Source organism: Ornithodoros turicata, chromosome 6, assembly GCF_037126465.1.
Source record: "Ornithodoros turicata isolate Travis chromosome 6, ASM3712646v1, whole genome shotgun sequence".
In the NCBI taxonomy this organism is placed as follows: domain Eukaryota; kingdom Metazoa; phylum Arthropoda; class Arachnida; order Ixodida; family Argasidae; genus Ornithodoros; species Ornithodoros turicata.
In genome coordinates, this window is record NC_088206.1 from 29,864,286 (window position 1) to 29,873,028 (window position 8,743).

At 42.6% G+C, this 8,743-nt stretch overlaps 1 long non-coding RNA gene across 2 annotated transcripts; it reads right to left on the reverse strand.

The window, feature by feature from the left end:
- Positions 1-4,701: 4,701 nt before the first annotated feature.
- On the reverse strand, positions 4,702-6,645 carry LOC135396499 (uncharacterized). Of its 2 annotated transcripts, none has more exons than XR_010423406.1 (2): positions 6,560-6,645; positions 4,702-5,561 (listed from the first exon to the last, which is right to left on the reverse strand). It is a non-coding gene; the product is annotated as an uncharacterized LOC135396499 (long non-coding RNA). The 2 variants fall into 2 exon arrangements; XR_010423407.1 differs by lacking the exon at positions 6,560-6,645 and adding an exon at positions 6,008-6,055.
- Between the last annotated feature and the right edge of the window lie 2,098 nt (positions 6,646-8,743).

Here is an 8,743-nt window from a genome sequence, read left to right on the forward strand (position 1 = left end):
CGTGCATAACGAAACCCTATTGCCCGTATTCACCAGTCCCACTTAGCCACTGGTTTAGTGACGTCTGGTTTAAGTTGATCACGTGATCTCTCCGGCTCTGAAGTCCGTTTGACCACAACGCATGCGCATTATTCACATTGTCACGAGTTGGGTGAGGGGAGGGAGAAATTAGCAGACGACGGAAGAGCCGCAAAGAGGAAGACTCCCTTTCTTTTTGTTTGTTTGTTTGTTATGAGGTTGATAAAGAATAGTTCAGGCGGCGCTGGCTGGCGCTGCTACAGGTGGTTGCGGGATGGTGTGTGGGTGGCCGGCGGTTAAGCCTGCCTTTGTGTTTGTTAATATGACCGGTAAAACAATGTACAAAGAGCGCGTTTGCCATGTTTTTGAAGAGGCAGGAGTACGTATTCTCGTGGAGGCGATCGTTGTACTTTTGTCAGTGTTCGGTCGTCGATTGTGGTTGCGTATAATAACTGCACCTCCATGGACCATCGCTTGTTTATCGTTTGTTGTGCTGCATATGTGGTGAATTGCAACGACAGCCTTTCGATCGCTGGGGCATGTCAGCAGCGTGTTTTTACGCTTTCAAGTCTGGTGTCATGTGCGCAGCGTGTGTGCAGGCGCATCGTAACGGTAGGCTGCCTGTAAGTAAACAGCAATAACATTGGTGCAAGGGTGGCCATATCCTGCATCGGGCTCCCACACGCATAACTTTTATAGCGTTATGCTTTCAAGAAATTGACGTGGTACTTTACAAGGTGTCACAAATCTGCAACGCGTTAAAGCAACTCTTCGCTGGCTGCGTTTGTTCGGGGCGCACGACTGAAAACGAACTGTGCAGTCCTGTTTACATCCGCATCCTGTGTGTGTGCGTGTTAGCGCTGTTTTCGTTATGTTACCCAGGGTGCCCCTGCCTGTGAGTTGTGTGGAAGTTGCCAGTGTCGTGACCTCCTGTCGTTCTATCAGTGCGGTGCTATGGTTAATTGTGACCTCCTTTATCTCCGTATCTCTGCATATAGCATTCTTGTACAAATCATCAAGCACTGAAGTGATTTATTCTGTTCAGCTAACAAAGACTGGCTGTGCTGTGACTGTCAGTTGCTGGAATTTAACAGAATGGGAATGTACACACTTGTCCTACAGTCATATATTGAGCGCACTTGACATCACAGACGCCATATCTGCAAAAATAAAAGGGCACACTTTAGTGTCGTTACAATAGATCCGAGCCATTCAGAGTTTGTTGTTTATTGATACCACATACACAAAATACAAACAATCTTGTCTTTGCTGTTAAAATTGGTCAAATATCTCGTACAGAAGGTCTTATTTGTCTCAATAATGGTGTTTCAAGGGTGGAGCAAACATACAATGGACACAGGCAAACACATACAACAACAGCTGCAACATCAGCTACAAGCAAATCCGTGCTGCTATTTGCATTGTGCTTGCTTGTTCAGAGTCATATATTATTGAGGAAACGCTTACATACCTGGTCAGGGACTTTTTCTGCGCTCATTCTTTATAAGCTCCTCTCTTGACTTCATACTGGCATTGTAAACAATCTCACTTCCATTATCATTGCACCATTACATGCCAAACAATCACCACCACCAACGCCTAAAAACTCCCCACAGCTGATGCCATGCTATAATATGCCAGCTGAGGCTTTTAATTTAGACTTTTTGTTCAGAACGAATTTCTATGGTGATGCAGTTGCAGTTACCACTTCAATCTGACACAGATAGCTCAACTTTGACAGTAAAATCACATGAGAGGCCCGTGTGAGCTCTGCTTCTCCTTTGGCAAGGCTGCTCTGAGAACTGCCACTGTCCAATTGTGCAAATTAAGGTATTGCACGATTACATCAGCAGCTCTATACAGCGTTCTTGAGAATTTTCTTTTTTAGCTTTTAAGTCATGCTATAGTTCCCTGACTGTTCCCAGTTTTCTACACTGTCCTGTATTGCAGACAACCTGAAATACAGATGGTAAAGCTCTGAAAAATTTGTGCATGTGCCCCATGCATTTGTGCACTGCGTAGTTACGCAGTTATAAACTGCACAGCTGTGTGTTGAGAGACTGTGCTATTTCTTGAGAAACAACACCATGGAATATCAAAGCAAACAGCAGCACTGATCATTGTCTGCTAGCTTTCTGCATTGATATGTAATGGACAGTAAGTGGAAGGCTGCAATGGACAAATGAATGCAATGCAAATAAGCTCATATAAAGAAAAGAATGAAACTTGAAATCAGATGCATCTTATCTACAATGTGCTGCTATTATTTTTTAGGAAATACAGGATTGTATATCTTTCTTCCACATTTTATGTTATCTTTTGAGACACTTTGGCAGTTGTAACTTTGCAAAAGCCGACATATTCATTCAGCTGTGTCAGCACAAAGCTACACAACCAGACAGTATATTAGGGTAGTGAACGCGGTGTACTGCATCATCAAGGACAAAGTCTGGGAGCAGAAATGTGGGACATTGCTTAATATTCAGAAAAATAACATAGATGTTTTTGCATGGCTGACCACCTAACTTCAATAGCCAGTGATGAACATGCGATGTCTTCAGCTGGTGTATTCTGGAAATTAATAGGTGACGTATGGGGAGGGGGGGATGGTTTGCAAGTTAACAGCACCCAACAGCAACAACAGTTTCACAGATTTTGGGCAAACACATCTATGTTGGCACACAGGAAGGGCATATAGTTATTTCATTACTCTTTGTTGAACTTTATGTACCCATAAGGGTGCATTACAAAAAAAAAATGAGAGCGGGCAGGGTTACAAAAAGAAACAGAGGTAGAGGTAGTGCAAAACTCCTCTTTAGAAGAAAGGAAAAATTCTGCATACACAACCGCAATATTCCTGAAGCAATGGTTTCTACTCTTACAATGACATGTTTTTCATGCATTTAAGCAGGGTTAGTCACGTTCCAGCCACATATCTGTACGACAATTAGTTTTCTTCACGTTTTGCATTGAAGAACTGCTTTCCTGAAACAAACTAAATAAGAAGGTGTAACATATGTCACCGGCATTTTGTGCCAGTTATGCAGTAAAACTAGTATGCTTGAGGCGCCACATATTCTCCTGGTGATGATGTGAAGGAAGGAAGCTTCAATCTTTCGAAATGTAAATGAGTGCCGTAGTGTCTTGCATTGTAACAGCATCTATAGGCACTCTTTCCTGTGGGCTTTCGAGTGACAGATTCATACATATTAGAATCATTTGTAATGATGCTGATAACAACACCCTTAATTACATCAGAATTTTGTGACGGTAGTATGCCCATATTGCGTTCATTCTTCATTCACTGCTGTGCATTTAGGAGTGGAGTGTGAGTCAAGGCAGAGGTGAGCTAGTAAGCAATGGGAGTACCTGTTCCTATCAGGTAATATACAGGACATGTCAAAAAGGAAGAACCGTGGGCACTTAGCACGTACCTGTACTGGTGTAAGGAGAACGAAGTTGCAACATAATTGAAAGTACAGTGAAGTGAAGTGTATATTAGAAGTGACCATTGGTTTGGTTCATGCAGTATTACTACAATTTCTACTATTTTATACTTATTGCTCGAACTCAGCTATTTAGAACACATTGAAGACAGACACAACAGAACGAAATTACAGGCATTTGGGCATTCATGATAAATAGAGGCATGGTTGCAATGTGGATGTGAATGCAGATGTATAGAATAAATCTTGTGACCTGATTACACAGGGGCGTGTTTTTCTATTCTTAAGATTTGCGCCTTACAGCATATGAGACTACACAACAAGTGCACAGATCACACCAGTGTAAAGCTGGAGTGTCGTTGACATCCGTGTCGCCACCATGTCATGACATCAGTATCATGACAGCTGTCAACAATGCATAGCATGTGAGATTTACAAGGAAATCTTGCAAAAAATGAGCATGCCTGGGTTCTCAGATCACATGATCTGTCATACATCTGCAGTCACATCATAATGATACCCATGATTTAGCACAGACAATACAAATGTCAATCTGCCACGTGGTGACTGTCCTCAGCCTAGCTGCGTTTCAGACAGATCAATGTACTTGTGCGCCGCAGTACAAGGTGGAAAAACAGCACTACAAATAACAACAGGTCCCTGTGATCTACATATATTTCACAGTACTGGTAATTGTGTTACTGGTTCTCTTTGCACCGGCTCAGACACGCCCTACATGTCCTTCCATCACAGTTCCCTTTTTCATGATCTCTATTTGCTCGTTATGTGTAACAGATAGCATTTCCGATATTCAATCACTCTTCATGTCCAATGTACAGCAGTAATTTCAACTCTTCAGTGTTGGTACTTCCTGTGCAGTAAGAGTGTCAGCTAGTGGTTCTGCTTTTCATGCTAAACTGCCCAATGGAATTCCGCTCTGTTGCACTATCAATGCATTGGAGTTGTGTCTCCATGCACAATGTAGTAAATATTTCTTTTTTCCATAGCATGTGGCATGGGACAAACATCTGTACTTCACAACAAATACTTGATATCCTTAATAATAATAATCCTTATGGAAATGCGTAACAAGTTTTATTGATTTAATGCAAAGAAACAACTCAAAAGCATGAGGTACAGGCACTGCTGTGCCCATAACAGATAATTTGGAAGAAAAGAAACAAAGTGTTGGACATACGCAGTGCTGCGCACACAATGAAGGGGAACACTGTGTGAATCATGGTCATGGGCTTGTATTGGCAGTAATCGCATCCCAGAAATATGTTGCTTTGATAAAGTCTGCAGCCAGGTTCCTTGTGTTTTGTCTCTTGCGGTGGCAGTCTACAAAGCCACATCTACTGTTAGCAGATGATAAATGTGAGCATAAAAGCAAGTAGCTGTCACCTTGAATATTTTCTATTATTACGGTACATCATCATTGCAGAAATGGTGGTTGTTGGCATATTTGCCCTCCCCTTCTGGTGTGGTGTGCTGGAAGTGGTAGCGCACACATTTTAGCTACACATGTACTTACATGTGCGTCCTTATAAAATTTTGAGACCTTCACTTCTCTGTGGATTTTCTCCTGAACCGGCAAGGTGAAACCTGCTCACAATTTTGCATGCAGCATCTGCACACACCTGACAGTGGTATCGACGTCATGACTACATGGGCTGCTTGACACTCTAGTGTTGTGTTTATATGCCCCGTGAAGGCTCTTATTTGTCCATACAAATTCGTCGACACAAAACATTGCTCACAATATTTCCTTGTATGCCTCTGCGGGATATTTCTACCTGTACTTTTATCGAATAACCAAGTCTGATATCCTAAATACACGCTATTTTGTCAAAATTTCTCCCAGTCGACATATACAGCAGCACTCTGCATTGAAGCCGATAAGCATAGCCAGATCTCACCAGCACAAAATTGCGCCAACAAACATGCTCATAGTGATTTCCAAAAAACATTAGTGCTTTCATAATGACAGAACATAATAGTGCTTTCCTATAGGGCTTGCATCTTTCTGGGCAAGCAAATCAAGCTTCCAAGGGGATCTAGAGCTTCCTCCATATGGTGTCCTTTCCAGAGTCGGATCTGAAATATTGTACCTTGTTAATGCACTGGGACATCCAACATATAACTCCAGGTACCCTCTCAATGCTACTATTTTGGAATGTCACTCATAGCATTTCAAAGGCGAGCTACGTGCTTGATATTTGTGCCTCTACATGCTGGGTAACATGTACCATACTCCGCTGTATAGCTGTAAGGCACATGAGGTATAACTGCTCCATGGAACCTCCCCTCCCTCTTGTGACCTCCGTTTAGTTTAGAAGACAAACACGATGGATGCATTTTTAACAGGAAACACTTAACAGTAACCTAGGAACACAAAGCTCGTTCACAAGTATCGGCGATCACTGAAGTGTGCAGCAAGTCGTTAAATGTATCAATCAGAACCAGTAACGGCAGCACAGTACGAACTATTGTTAGTGATGTATAACAGAGGCACTAGGGGCTGTATTAAAAGTACCACGCACAATCAGCGTCGTTTTTGTTGCTGGAAGTAACAGCTGTTTGTGCACGACTTCCTGTCAGCTTTGGATCGGAAAGTGACTTGTGTCTAGCTGCCAATGTTGACATCACTAATTTGACGATATTGGTCCTAAATTAGGAGAGCGGATTTCAAAATTTCACTTCATACCGATCGTTAACTTTAACTCACTGGCGGGTTTATTACTTCACTTACTTCGCTCACCTGTTCCTCACAACGTTCTTTTTGCTTAATTTGCGCAATTTCGACTTGAAAACTATTGAAAACTTGAAAACAGCGTCCAGCAAAAACTATTTTTTGGGTTGTTTCTCGAAAGGCTCATTCACAGCTGCTCCGCGGTAGACCGGCTTTAAACTACCCCCCATCCCTAGTTTAAATCAGTCCTATGCAAATACATGGGAGTTAGACCATCGCTAGGCCGCCGGGTTTACGTCGTGTGAACGGCGAACGAAATGAGACGTTGAGGGCAAATATTGATTGGAGTGCAACAACATTCGCCTTACAAACGCTTCTAGTAGCTTTATAAGTCAAAACTTACCTGTATTTCGCCGAAAAATTTCCGTCGAAGCGTAGATTAGGCCTATGTGTTGTGCACACAAACTCCATGGAGGCCGCCATGGGCCTCACGGTAGCCGGGTTAGACAGCGGGGTGGTTGTTCGTGATTGGCGGACGAAGTACTCACGTGATCAACTTAAACCAGACGTCACTAAACCAGTGGCTAAGTGGGACTGTGAATACGGGCATATTACTTCAGGCCTAGAGGCAAAACACGTGAGCCGAAACGTGTCGAATAATGGGTTGATTGTGGCGCCACCTTGTACGGAATGAAAAACTAATACATGATAGCAGCAGTTACGTTTTTTTTTTTTACGTCAGCTGAAAAGAGAAAATCGTGTATGGAAACGTTTGTCCTACAGTGCCTTCCAAACCACGTGCATAACGAAACCCTATTACTTCAGGCCTAGAGGCAAAACACGTGAGCCGAAACGTGTCGAATAATGGGTTGATTGTGGCGCCACCTTGTACGGAATGAAAAACTAATACATGATAGCAGCAGTTACGTTTTTTTTTTTTTACGTCAGCTGAAAAGAGAAAATCGTGTATGGAAACGTTTGTCCTACAGTGCCTTCCAAAACCACGTGCATAACGAAACCCTATTACTTCAGGCCTAGAGGCAAAACACGTGAGCCGAAACGTGTCGAATAATGGGTTGATTGTGGCGCCACCTTGTACGGAATGAAAAACTAATACATGATAGCAGCAGTTACGTTTTTTTTTTTTTTTACGTCAGCTGAAAAGAGAAAATCGTGTATGGAAACGTTTGTCCTACAGTGCCTTCCAAAACCATGTGCATAACGAAACCCTATTACTTCAGGCCTAGAGGCAAAACACGTGAGCCGAAACGTGTCGAATAATGGGTTGATTGTGCGCCACCGCAGTCTTGTACGGAATGAAAAACTAATACATGATAGCAGCAGTTACGTTTTTTTTTTTTTTTACGTCAGCTGAAAAGAGGAAATCGTGTATGGAAACGTTTGTCCTACGGTGCCTTCCAAAACCACGTGCGTAACGAAACCCTATTACTTGAGGCCTAGAGGCAAAACACGTGAGCCGAACGTGTCGAATAATGGGTTGATTGTGGCGCCACCGCAGTCTTGTACGGAATGAAAAACTAATACATGATAGCAGCAGTTACGTTTTTTTTTTTTACGTCAGCTGAAAAGAGAAAATCGTGTATGGAAACGTTTGTCCTACAGTGCCTTCCAAAACCACGTGCATAACGAAACCCTATTACTTCAGGCCTAGAGGCAAAACACGTGAGCCGAAACGTGTCGAATAATGGGTTGATTGTGGCGCCACCGCAGTCTTGTACGGAATGAAAAACTAATACATGATAGCAGCAGTTACGTTATTTTTTTTTTTTACGTCAGCTGAAAAGAGAAAATCGTGTATGGAAACGTTTGTCCACAGTGCCTTCCAAAACCACGTGCATAACGAAACCCTATTACTTCAGGCCTAGAGGCAAAACACGTGAGCCGAAACGTGTCGAATAATGGGATGACTGTGGCGCCACCGCAGTCTTGTATTGGAATGAAAAACTAATACATGATAGCAGCAGTTACGTTTTTTTTTTTTACGTCAGCTGAAAAGAGAAAATCGTGTATGGAAACGTTTGTCCTACAGTGCCTTCCAAAACCACGTGCATAACGAAACCCTATTACTTCAGGCCTAAGGCAAAACACGTGAGCCGAACGTGTCGAATAATGGGTTGATTGTGGCGCCACCGCAGTCTTGTACGGAATGAAAAACTAATACTGATAGCAGCAGTTACCTTTTTTTTTTTTGTTTTACGTCAGCTGAAAAGAGAAAATCGTGTATGGAAACGTTTGTCCTACAGTGCCTTCCAAAACCACGTGCATAACGAAACCCATTACTTCAGGCCTAGAGGCAAAACACGTGACCGAAACGTGTCGAATAATGGGTTGATTGTGGCGCCACCGCAGTCTTGTATGGAATGAAAAACTAATACATGATAGCACAGTTACTTTTTTTTTTTTTTTACGTCAGCTGAAAAGAGAAAAACGTGTATGGAAACGTTTGTCCTACAGTGCCTTCCAAAACCACGTGCATAACGAAACCCTATTACTTCAGGCCTAGAGCAAAACACGTGAGCCGAACGTGTCGAATAATGGGTTTGATTGTGGCGCCACCTTGTACGGA